The sequence below is a fragment of the Leuciscus leuciscus genome, assembly GCF_965113295.1.
Source record: "Leuciscus leuciscus genome assembly, chromosome: 13".
Lineage (NCBI taxonomy): Eukaryota > Metazoa > Chordata > Actinopteri > Cypriniformes > Leuciscidae > Leuciscus > Leuciscus leuciscus.
Window position 1 is genome coordinate 1,273,287 of NC_138737.1, and position 13,289 is coordinate 1,286,575.

Consider the following 13,289-nt stretch of genomic DNA (forward strand, 5'->3'; position numbering starts at 1 on the left):
CCTTGCCTCATTTAGTATGCGTGGTTCTATGAATATGCAAATGAGCCCCGCCTCCACTCACTCACTCAGCTCAGAGATCCACTGGTTGACGATCACACGTTGATCTGATTGGTTACAAGGTAGTTTGTGACGTCAGAAACACCAGCGATTTCAAAGCGTGTGTTTGAGACTGTCTTTGGTTCACTGCAGTTTTAAGGAGGAAATACTCAGCAATGCTGTCGACTTATGAACTTACACATGCTTTGTCTTAAAGCAGATTAAAAACACCACATAGACACATAAACAACATTAACAGCTGGACTTTCACCATTTTAGTTTATTTTAAGGCCCTCTTGCACAGTTTCCCGAGGCCTCTGTTTGAGAAGCAGTTTAATAGTAAAACCACAGTGAATGTTTTGTCATGGTTTAGTGAGTCTTCCACCTCTCGTTCTCCGGGTGATTCTCACATTAAAGCTGTGAATGATCAGTGTAATGTGTGGAGATTCAGACCGGGTCTCTGTCAGGAGTCTCAGGCCCCACACATGCATCATGATCACAAGATTCTCCTGCAGTTAGCCCGCGGACGCACACACACAGACACACAGACACAGACACAGACACACACACACACACACACACACACACACACACACACACACACACACACACACACACACACACACACACACACACACACACACACACACACAGACACACAGACACACACAGACACACACACACACACACACACACACACACAGACACACACACACACACACACACACACACACACACACACACACACACACACACACACACACAGACACACAGACACACAGACACACACAGACACACACACACACACACACACACACACACACACACACACACACACACACACACAGACACACAGACACACACACACACACACACACACAGACACACACACACACACACACACACACAGACACACACACACACACACACACACACACACACACACACACACACACACACACACACACACACACACACACACAGACACACAGACACACACACACACAGACACACACACAGACACACACACACACACACACGCATCTCCCTCCAGAGCGCCGATGCCTTTGAATTTTGGGAAGGATAAACAAAAACACGCTGTCAGTCTCGAGTCCCACCGAACGCAACCTGTGCAATCGTGTGTTGTTTTAACAATGTGTTCTCCATGCGTACACACACGTCTCCTCAGGCGAGTGTGTGTGAGTTTCCCTCGTGCATGTGTGTGTTTTAAGGCAGGATCTGTTGTGTGTGTGTGAGAGTTTCCCTCGTGCATGTGTGTGTTTTAAGGCAGGATCTGGTGTGTGTGTGTGTGTGTGAGTTTCCCTTGTGCATGTGTGTGTTCTAAGGCAGGGTGTGCATGTGTGTGTGTGTGTGTGTCCCTCGTGTGCATCTCTACGGTAGCATCAAAGCGGACACAGGGGCCGTATCAAAGTCTTAACCCCGCTCCATTAATAATGTGCTGTAAATAAAGCAGTGGCTCTGAGCAGCTGAAGATCCTCGAGCTCCAATCAGCAGAACAGCCTCGTTAATAATACATATCCTCCACACACGCGTCTTTCCCTCTTCCAGGCATTTCCTCATTCCTTTCTTTTAGCAGATGCTCATGTGACTGAGACTCTGACACGTTCTCCCAGTTCGATCAGTGGTGTGTGTGTGTGTGTGTGTGTGTTCATGGTGTGTTCAAACTTGCCATCTCAGATACACCAGCACACCGACATGCCATTTCAGATAAATATTTAAATTTTGTACAAAAAAACAACAATGACCACGCACGCACACACACACACACGCACGCACGCACGCACGCACGCACGCACGCACACACACACACACACACACACACACACACACACACACACACACACACACACACACACACACACACACACACACACACACACACACACACACACACACACACAATGTCACTCATTAAAAAAATAAAATATATATATATCAAGTGATTTGTCAGGATTATTTTCTCTTTTTTTTTATAATAAAAAAAAATTATCTATTAAAAGTGTTTTAAAAGGTAAATAATGTAATTCTTATATTAAAATAATGATATATATATATATTATTTTAGATTTTTCTGAACAAAATGATATATACAGTGAGGAAAATAAGTATTTGAACACCCTGCTATTTTGCAAGTTCTCCCACTTGGAAATCATGGAGGGGTCTGAAATTGTGATCGTAGGTGCATGTCCGCTGTGAGAGACATAATCTAAAAAAAAAAATCCAGAAATCACAATATATGATTTTTTTACTATTTATTTGTATGATACAGCTGCAAATAAGTATTTGAACACCTGTCTATCAGCTAGAATTCTGACCCTCAAAGACCTGTTAGCCTGCCTTTAAAATCTCCACCTCCACTCCATTTATTATCCTAAATTAGATGCACCTGTTTGAGGTCGTTAGCTGCATAAAGACACCTGTCCACCCCATACAATCAGTAAGAATCCAACTACTAACATGGCCAAGACCAAAGAGCTGTCCAAAGACACTAGAGACAAAATTGTACACCTCCACAAGGCTGGAAAGGGCTACGGGGAAATTGCCAAGCAGCTTGGTGAAAAAAGGTCCACTGTTGGAGCAATCATTAGAAAATGGAAGAAGCTAAACATGACTGTCAATCTCCCTCGGACTGGGGCTCCATGCAAGATCTCACCTCGTGGGGTCTCAATGATCCTAAGAAAGGTGAGAAATCAGCCCAGAACTACACGGGAGGAGCTGGTCAATGACCTGAAAAGAGCTGGGACCACCGTTTCCAAGGTTACTGTTGGTAATACACTAAGACGTCATGGTTTGAAATCATGCATGGCACAGAAGGTTCCCCTGCTTAAACCAGCACATGTCAAGGCCCGTCTTAAGTTTGCCAATGACCATTTGGATGATCCAGAGGAGTCATGGGAGAAAGTCATGTGGTCAGATGAGACCAAAATAGAACTTTTTGGTCATAAGTCCACTAAACGTGTTTGGAGGAAGAAGAATGATGAGTACCATCCCAAGAACACCATCCCTACTGTGAAGCATGGGGGTGGTAGCATCATGCTTTGGGGGTGTTTTTCTGCACATGGGACAGGGCGACTGCACTGTATTAAGGAGAGGATGACCAGGGCCATGTATTGTGAGATTTTGGGGAACAACCTCCTTCCCTCAGTTAGAGCATTGAAAATGGGTCGAGGCTGGGTCTTCCAACATGACAATGACCCGAAGCACACAGCCAGGATAACCAAGGAGTGGCTCTGTAAGAAGCATATCAAGGTTCTGGTGTGGCCTAGCCAGTCTCCAGACATAAACCCAATAGAGAATCTTTGGAGGGAGCTCAAACTCTGTGTTTCTCAGCGACAGCCCAGAAACCTGACTGATCTAGAGAAGATCTGTGTGGAGGAGTGGGCCAAAATCCCTCCTGCAGTGTGTGCAAACCTGGTGAAAAACTACAGGAAACGTTTGACCTCTGTAATTGCAAACAAAGGCTACTGTACCCAATATTAACATTGATTTTCTCAGGTGTTCAAATACTTATTTGCAGCTGTATCATACAAATAAATAGTTAAAAAATCATACATTGTGATTTCTGGATTTTTTTTTTTTTAGATTATGTCTCTCACAGTGGACATGCACCTACGATGACAATTTCAGACCCCTCCATGATTTCTAAGTGGGAGAACTTGCAAAATAGCAGGGTGTTCAAATACTTATTTTCCTCACTGTATATATATATGCACATCATTTCAAATATATATTTTGTTGTTTATAAAAATCTAAAATATTTTATATATATAAAAAAAAAATAATAAAAATAAATAAATATATATATATATAAATAAATAAATAAATAAATAAATAAATAAATAAATAAATAAATACATAAATAAATATAAATATAAATATATATATATCATTATTTTAATATAATAATGACATTAATTTTAATAAAATAAAGATTCATGAACAACTGGCATTGCTTCAGTGTAGACTGATTTACAACATTAACTTTGACTGATCATCATTTGAATGATTTCTTCCATGCCTGTATTTTGTAGAACAGTTTCGTTTGCAGTGTCTCTGTGTATCCGTATGTGTATCCGTATGTCTCCGTGTATCCGAATGTCTCTGTGTATCCGTATGTCTCTGTGTATCCGTATGTCTCTGTGTATCCGTATGTCTCAGTGTATCCGAATGTCTCCGTGTATCCGAATGTCTCTGTGTATCCGTATGTCTCTGTGTATCCGTATGTCTCCGTGTATCCGTATGTCTCTGTGTATCCGTATGTCTCAGTGTATCCGTATGTCTCCGTGTATCCGTATGTCTCCGTGTATCCGTATGTCTCTGTGTATCCGTATGTCTCAGTGTATCCGTATGTCTCCGTGTATCTCTGTGTATCCGTATGTCTCCGTGTATCCGTATGTCTCTGTGTATCCGTATGTCTCAGTGTATCCGTATGTCTCCGTGTATCTCTGTGTATCCGTATGTCTCAGTGTATCCGTATGTCTCTGTGTATCCGTATGTCTCTGTGTATCCGTATGTCTCAGTGTATCCGTATGTCTCTGTGTATCCGTATGTCTCCGTGTATCCGAATGTCTCCGTGTATCCGAATGTCTCTGTGTATCCGTATGTCTCTGTGTATCCGTATGTCTCCGTGTATCCGTATGTCTCTGTGTATCCGTATGTCTCAGTGTATCCGTATGTCTCCGTGTATCCGTATGTCTCTGTGTATCCGTATGTCTCTGTGTATCCGTATGTCTCAGTGTATCCGTATGTCTCCGTGTATCTCTGTGTATCCGTATGTCTCCGTGTATCCGTATGTCTCCGTGTATCCGTATGTCTCCGTGTATCCGGATGTGTATCCGGATGTGTATCCGTATGTCTCTGTGTATCCGTATGTCTCTGTGTATCCGTATGTCTCTGTGTATCCGTATGTCTCCGTGTATCCGTATGTCTCTGTGTATCCGTATGTGTATCCGTATGTGTATCCGTATGTCTCTGTGTATCCGTATGTGTATCCGTATGTGTATCCGTATGTGTATCCGTATGTGTATCCGTATGTGTATCCGGATGTGTATCCGGATGTGTATCCGGATGTGTATCCGGATGTGTATCCGGATGTGTATCCGGATGTGTATCCGGATGTCTCCGTGTATCCGTATGTCTCCGTGTATCCGTATGTCTCTGTGTATCCGTATGTGTATCCGTATGTGTATCCGTATGTGTATCCGTTTGTGTATCCATATGTGTATCCGTCAGGGATGGAAATTAACTTTTTTGTCCACCGGCCACTGTGGCTGGTGGATTTCAAAATCTACCAGCCACTCAATGTTTTTACCAGCCACTTTCTTGTTTTTAACCGACAATGTGTAACTGCATGTGAAAATTAATACTACAAGATCTACAATACTTAAGCAGTTTATTTAATCTCAAGTCTCAATGAAATACTGACATTTTCTCTTTCTCTCTTATATATATTTCTCTTTTTTACCTGGATGTGGCATTTGAATGATTCGTGGTCTTTTATGGCTTCCAGTTTTAGGTTTTTAGTCCCAACAATGAAACTAGGGCTGGGCGATATGGACCAAAAGTCATATCCCGATTATTTAGGCTGAATATCGATATACGATATATATCCCGATATTTTTTCCGCAAAGTGAGAGCAAATGTTCAGTCAAAGTCAAAGCCAAATATGACATGTCACAAGTAGTTTTATTGAAACCGGCTATTTCCACACACACAAGTACTGTCCCCCTTTACTTAACATAAATTGTAAGAATATGACTAATAGTAAAGACTAGTACTAATAAATAAACATTAGGCCTATGCTAAAGCTATTAAATAGCAGTCCCAAACTAGTTTTTGTTAATACAATGTTGGTATGAGCCACTAGAGTCATTTAAAAATATTAAAAATAACACAAAGAAAAATAAAGTGGCATTTTTGGGGTTAATATGGAAATGACAGTTGCCATGGTGAATACACAATATTAACAATAACTGTTAATGAACCATGGAAACTGCTCCTGGTGAACAGAATGAAAATCATACCTGCATTACTTTTATTTTGTGTAATTTACAACGTAACGGCGTTGCATGCTCGTAGTTTCTTGTGCACTTTATACAGTGAGGCGATACACAGCGCGCGCCGCCGCATTTGCGCGTGCATTTGAAGAGTGTGCGCTCCGAGCCCAGGATAACGGCTGACGTGACAGGACAAGAAAGTCCGTTTTTCTGAGGTGAAAGACTTTATTTCAGCGTACACTTATGTCCTCTAAAAGTGTCCGCCGTCTGTGTGAAACAGTATATTTTTATTTACCCGCCACGGTGGCCGGTAGGTGAAGCGAGTTTACCCGCCACAACACAAAATCACCCGCATTTGGCTGGTGGCGGGTGCTAATTTCCATCCCTGGTATCCGTATGTCTCTGTGTATCCGTATGTCTCCGTGTATCCGTATGTCTCTGTGTATCCGTATGTCTCCGTATGTCTCTGTGTATCCGTATGTATCCGTATGTCTCTGTGTATCCGTATGTCTCTGTGTATCCGTATGTCTCTGTGTATCCGTATGTCTCTGTGTATCCGTATGTCTCTGTGTATCCGTATGTGTATCTGTATGTCTCTGTGTATCCGTGTGTCTCTGTGTATCCGTATGTCTCTGTGTATCCGGACGATGCTTTCACAGCTTCACTGTTTTACTGCCCGTATACGAGCATGATGTGATTTTGCAGATTGTCTCTTCTGTCTGCTTCATGTTTCTGAAGATAACGTCCAGTTAACCCAGCAGGCTTGAAGAGTCCACGATTCTTCCTCACCGTTCCGGATAGAAACTCGTTCTCCGGGTCTTCGTTCAGATGATGTTCTGAAAGGCCTCATTATCAAAGTGCTTCTCTTCTCAGCTGGTGACAACCTGCAACCTCACAATCTCCCACGGGACAAATCACACACAGATATTTCCAGAGCTCTATTCATACCAGATGATGATGATGATGATGATGATGATGATGGTAATCATTTTGAAACCCGTTTAATATTGAGCTTCACGGCGAGACGAGCCTCAAAATCAAAGCCTGACCGCAAAAATTACAGTTCAACGGAAGGACGGCCGATAGTTTTCAGGTCTGCTGCATTATGGTTTAGTGTCCTCGTGCAGAAATATGATCTGTGTTTACACTCATGAACGTGTGTTTAAAGGTGCAGGAGAGGTCAAACTCACACTTTATCCCTCCAGATTCGATCATCGGCTGAGATTTGATGGATTGATGGACAGCTGTCGGTGTGTGTGTGTGTGTGTGTAGATCAGCAGGCACTGTAGCTTCGTCTCAGATGCTGGATTATGATGATCAGAGATTTATGTGGAGGAATCATAAGATGAGACGCATTTACATCTTCAACTGCATTCCATCTGTTTTGTTTTATGATTTATAGAAGTTTTAACATTTTAAAAAATATGATACTTTGAAACAAAATTTAGAAAATTTCAATTCAAATAGAAGTTTGAAATTTTTCCCGTTTAATGCATAAATTTTTTTTTAAACATTATACTTTGACTTTTAATTTAGAAAATTTTAAATTAAGATTGAAGTTTGAAAATCTTGTTGACTCTGCTTTCATATTTTTAAAAACATTATACTTTTACATTTAATTTAGAAAATTTAAATTCAAGATTGAAAATCTTCCGTTGACTGCGTTAAAATTTTTAAAAACATGATACTTTTAAATTTAATTTAGAAAATTTAAAATTAAGATTGAAGTTTGAAAATCTTGTTGATTCAGCTTTAAAAAAAAATTAAAACATGACACTTTTAAATTTCATTTTTAAAATTTGAATTTCAAGATTGAAAATCTTCCATTGATTCAGCATTAACAATGTTAAAACCAAGATACTTTTAAATTTCATTGTGAAACTTTAAATCCAAGATTGAAGTTTGAAAATCTTCCGTTGACTGCGTTACATTTTTTAAAAACATGATACTTTTAGATGTGATTTTGAAAATTACATATAATAAATTATATATTCATAAATTATTATGTAGGCTATATTATATATAAAATGATAAAATCTCCAGTTACCTGAAATTTTTAAATATAATTTGTTACATTTAATTTTGAAAATGTTAAATTTAAGATTAAAGTTTGAAAATCTTCCATTGGCATTCAAAATGAAACCTTTTAATTTTAATGTGTCCATGTTGCGTTTACAACACCTATAAACCTATAAACCAGCACTGACTCTTCCTTCAGCAACTGCAAATATGTTCTTTATTTATACTTCATTTCCTCTGCTGAAAGAGTGATGCATTATAATCATATGTTCAGTGTGTTTCTGTCCATCACATTAGAGTTCAGAGTCTTTCAGATGCCGTTCACACGTGTGTGTGTGTGTGTGTGTGTGTGTGTGTGTGTGTGTGTGTGTGTGCTTCTGAAGCGTCAGTGTTCATTGACCCGCTCCTCGATGTTCATCCCAGGACTCTGACAGTAAAGACGCTGCCAGATCTTCTCCTCTCTGCTCATGTTTTGACCCCTGGCTCTTTGTGTCTCGCTTTTGAAAGCGTCACATTCCCGTTCGGAGAGTGTGAACGATCCCCCAGTAAAAGACGATCGGATCATGAGAACGAAGCCTGATGTTGGCCGTCCATCGCTCAAGCGTTCCTGTGGGAGCTTGTGCTTCACAAGATCTGCTAACTTCTTTTGATATAGGATATTAAATGTGAAACGGCTGCGGTGTGTAGAGACAAACACTGATGTGACATCCAAATGTTCCTCTTTTGGATAAAAGCATCTGCTAAATGCATAAATGTAAAGTCACCTTCATTTATATAGCGCTTTTATCAATTTGGAGCGTTTCACAGCAGCTTTACAGTGATAATAGGAGATTACAGTAACAGAGATTGTTACGGCTTTACAGCAGATCTAGGATAAAGTTATTGTCCAGATAAAGTTAGTTTTGATTGATTCACTTCTGTTGTAAAGATCATTAGTTATTAACTTAGGGGCCGCTAACACACACCGTTCTCACAGAGAACAGAAACTTTTAATGTGTTCTGGACGTTCATTCACACACAACAGTGTTTAGAGGCTCGAGAACGCAAACCAAACGCACGTCGTCACCTTAAACATGTATGGACGCTTGTTTCTGCCCTGGAATGAAACAATTTAAAAGATAATTGCAACTTTTTATCTCGCAATTCTTTTTATTTTTCTCAGAATTGTATGTTTTAGTCAGGAAAAAAAGTTTGAAATGCAAGATATAAACTCGCATTTCTTAGGAAAAAAATGTTTTTTTCCCCCTCAAATCTCTTGCAACTCAACTTTTCCTCTCTTATGTCGCAAGTCCTGAACTATTTGCCTGAGAAACCCTTTGACTTAAAGTGTTTACTTGAAATACTCCCGAGAGTTCAGTCACTATCATGAAAAATATACATAAAAGCTGGGAATAATTCAGTTTTTTAATGCGTCTGAAAGAATCTCTTCTGCTGCACAAATACAGTAAAATTGTAAAATTAATAAAGGCCTTCTGAGGTGAAGCCATGCGTGTGTGTGTGTAAGAAAAATACCCATATTTAAACTTTATGAACTATAATCACTAGCTTCCGGCAGACGGGCCTACGCATGGATTTACGGTGGAAGAGACGAGAGTAACGCTCGACCTGACGCACGGCGTAATGACGAATGCGGAAGCTCAGAGGAAAGAGAAAAAGAAATTTGCATGACAACTGATTGTAGATTACCTAGAAATGTAATAGTTCTGCTTTTGATCCGATTGCATTAATGCGTTAAAGGATTAGTTCACCCCAAAATGAAAATGTCCTAATAATTTACTCACCCCAATGCCATCCAAGATATCCATGTCTTTCTTTCCTCAGTGGGAGAGAAATTATGTTTTTTGAGGAAAACATTTCTGGATTTTTCTTCTAACAATGGACTTCATTGGTTCCCATCGTTTTTAAGTCCAAATCAATGCAGTTTCAAAAGTCTCTGAAGTGTTTAAACGGGCTGTACGCGATCACAGCTGAAGAAGAGGTTGTTATCTAGCGAAACGATAGGCCATTTAAAAAATTTAAAACGGACAGGGAACTACGTCATCACGTTGAAAGGTCGCGCCGGCGCCGGCAGAAGAACCGCCCCACTGTTTACAATGCGACCGTACGTAGGAGGATAGTTCAAATATTATTGTTTGCTATTATATATATATAGTAATAGTATTCAGTGAATATGAATATGAATCGTATATGAATAACATTCTGATGAATATGAATAGTAGTTCAAATAGTATTGCCGGCGCCGGCGTGACCTTTCAACGTGATGACGTAGTTCCCTGTCCGTTTGTTGATCAGCTCAATCCCAACTATTGAAGGTAAAAAGTCTATAAATTATAACTTTTTGTTGAAAATGGTCTATCGTTTCTCTAGATAACAACCTCTTCTTCAGCTGTGATCGTGTACAGCCCATTTAAACACTTCAGAGACTTTTGAAACTGCATTGATTTGGACTTAAAAACGATGGGAACCAATGAAGTCCATTGTTAGAAGAAAAATCCAGAAATGTTTTCCTCAAAAAACATAATTTCTCTCCCACTGAGGAAAGAAAGACATGGATATCTTGGATGGCATTGGGGTGAGTAAATTATTAGGACATTTTCATTTTGGGGTGAACTAATCCTTTAATTCTTTAATCGGAGAGTCTGAGATTGCTTGTGAATCTTTTTGACTGATTCTTCACAAAGAGAGTCATTTGTTCATTAGTCAGACGAACACTTGCTAAGCGTCACAATAGAAAGATGAGTTTTATTTTATTTGACTTTACTTTCAGTCCCATAGTGTTTTGTGGGATTTTAATACTTTAAAGGAACAAAATGCCATATATTTTAAGTGATTTAGACATTCTGATTTAAAGTTGTTTATGTGTCTATGTGGTGTTTTTAATATGCTTTATGACAAACCATGTGTAAATTCATAAGTCGACACCATTGCTGAGTATTTCCTCCTTAAAACTGCAGTGAACCAAAGACAGTCTCAAACACACGCTTTGAAATCGCTGGTGTTTCTGACGTCACAAACTACCTTGTAACCAATCAGATCAACGTGTGATCGTCAACCAGTGGATCTCTGAGCTGAGTGAGTGAGTGGAGGCGGGGCTCATTTGCATATTCATAGAACCGCGCATACTAAATGAGGCAAGGGTGTCGAGTTACATTCAAGATATTTTAAACCATTTTCAAGGTAAAAACGTTTAAATATGTTAATTTTGGTGGTTTTAAGAGATAACATGATTGACTACAGGGGGACTTTAAATTATGTAGCATGTGTTGGATTTCCCCGGTCTGTGTGAGAGATTTGTATGCCGGTTTGATTCTCTCACCATGCATTCCCATGAATTATTACATGCTTCTACATTCAATTCCCCCCCAAAACAGGGTGAAAAAGCCCCAAACGTGTCTGAACTCCCCGAATCTGAGCCGAAGACACACTGAAAGACGCTCAGACCTGGAGATTCTGCCCGTCAACGTAAATCCAGGATCTAACCATGGATTTGTTGGTCTCGTGAGACTTATATCTGCTCATATATTAGCAGGGTTGGGGAGTAACGGAATACATGTAACGGCGTTATGTAATCAGGATACAAAAATCCAGTAACTGTAATTCGTTACAGTTACGTCAAAAAACGTAGTAATCAGATTATAGTTACATTTTGAAAAAAGGGGGAATACTTTCAGGATTACAATGGTTTAATTTAAAACTTAATAAATCAGTATTTTGGCATAATAACACTATATTAAGCGCTGCTTGATTATACAGTAGTTCCTGGTTCTGTTGCCAGTAATGACTCGCGTGTGCCACCCGCTGGTGCGTGTGCAAATAACAGCTTTCTACAATCTCCTCAGACGCTGAATGAATCACTGCTGCCAGTAGAAACGATGCCCGCGGGACAAAAACGCTTTCAATTCATGGAAACTCCGCTGACATTTTGTTTTCAAAAAAAAAAATGCAAACAACATGGTTGTACCAAAATGTCCTTTCTTAATCTCTTCTCACTTAACAGGATGTTCGCTGCCTAGGTAACGAACTCCCACTGCCAACGCCCCAAGTTTAGTCAGGCAAATTAAGAAAGATCACGGCTTTAGTCAACATGTAGCCTAGGCCTATTTTATAATAAACTAATATTTTGTTTTTTCCTTGTACATGTTAGTTAAAAATAAAACAAAAATAATCTGTAATACCATACAGTAGCCACTAGATGTCTGTATAGCCCTTTATATAAATATGCAGGGCTGTGTGTTCCCAAGTTGTGGAAATGAGACATGATTGCTTAGTTTTAATAAGTTTTTAGCTACAACATAGTTACTTACAGCTATAAGACATTTTCTTAAATAGTTTATATTTTGCAAATATTTTACACCGGACCAAATTCTTAATAAAAAAAAGGTTTTCAAAAAAATTATATTTCTTCTTGCTTGACTTTATTTATATATGTGGCCTTTAAGTAATCCAAAAGTAATCAGATTACATTACTTTCATATTGTGGTACTTGGATTACGTTACTGAATACTTTTTTTATGAAGTAATTTGTAACTGTAACGGAATAAATTTTTTAAGTAACCCTCCCAAGTCTGTATATTAGCAATGGATTGATAAAACAGCTTGAAGCAAATCCAGAACGTGTTGGTAATATTACACCGATCCCATCCGATCAACAGCCGGAATCAATCACAGTCATATTGACTGAAATCACTGCTGGCAAAACTCATTACTGAACACACACGTCAACTAAAGAAAATAAACAAAACATGCATTTCATATAATTGTTGCACAATTATTCATTATGAATCCTGTATCATATCATAAACATGATGATAAATCTGACAAAATGAATGGATGGATGCTATTAAAATAAATAATAATAATGAAAAAACATATGTATCTGTTTGGAGAAATTATGTGAAAAAAATTTATAATAAACATAACTGTCACCCCCCTTTTTGAGAATGGACATTAAAATGCACTATTAACACTTAAATGGTTGTAATTCAAGAATGCTTTGGAATATAGACCTAAGTTTGGTCTGTTTTAAAGAAAATACTTTTTTAAACAAAAATTAAAGTATGAACAAGTTATGGAAGTTTAAATTTACAGTAAATCAAATATACTGTACTTGATATTTTTTCTTTTATATTAAATATATATTTTACAAAATATTTTTTTACTATAAAATTACTATAAAATCAAAGCCATATATCTAACCAAGTTGCGTTCCAAATTTGA

General features: G+C 38.7%; 1 protein-coding gene and 1 long non-coding RNA gene across 4 annotated transcripts in view; one reads left to right on the forward strand and one right to left on the reverse strand.

The window, feature by feature from the left end:
• Positions 1 to 13,289, forward strand: part of fbxl17 (F-box and leucine-rich repeat protein 17) — a 137,368-nt gene that overhangs the window by 66,654 nt on the left and 57,425 nt on the right. The window lies entirely within an intron of this gene.
• LOC309513201 overlaps positions 10,100 to 13,289 on the reverse strand; it is a 34,919-nt gene continuing 31,729 nt past the window's right edge. Inside the window, exons 2-3 of the long non-coding RNA XR_014211364.1 lie at positions 10,473 to 10,688; positions 10,100 to 10,406 (exon numbers count right to left, since the gene is read on the reverse strand). This is a non-coding gene — a long non-coding RNA (uncharacterized lncRNA). The remainder of the gene's footprint in view (positions 10,407 to 10,472; positions 10,689 to 13,289) is intronic.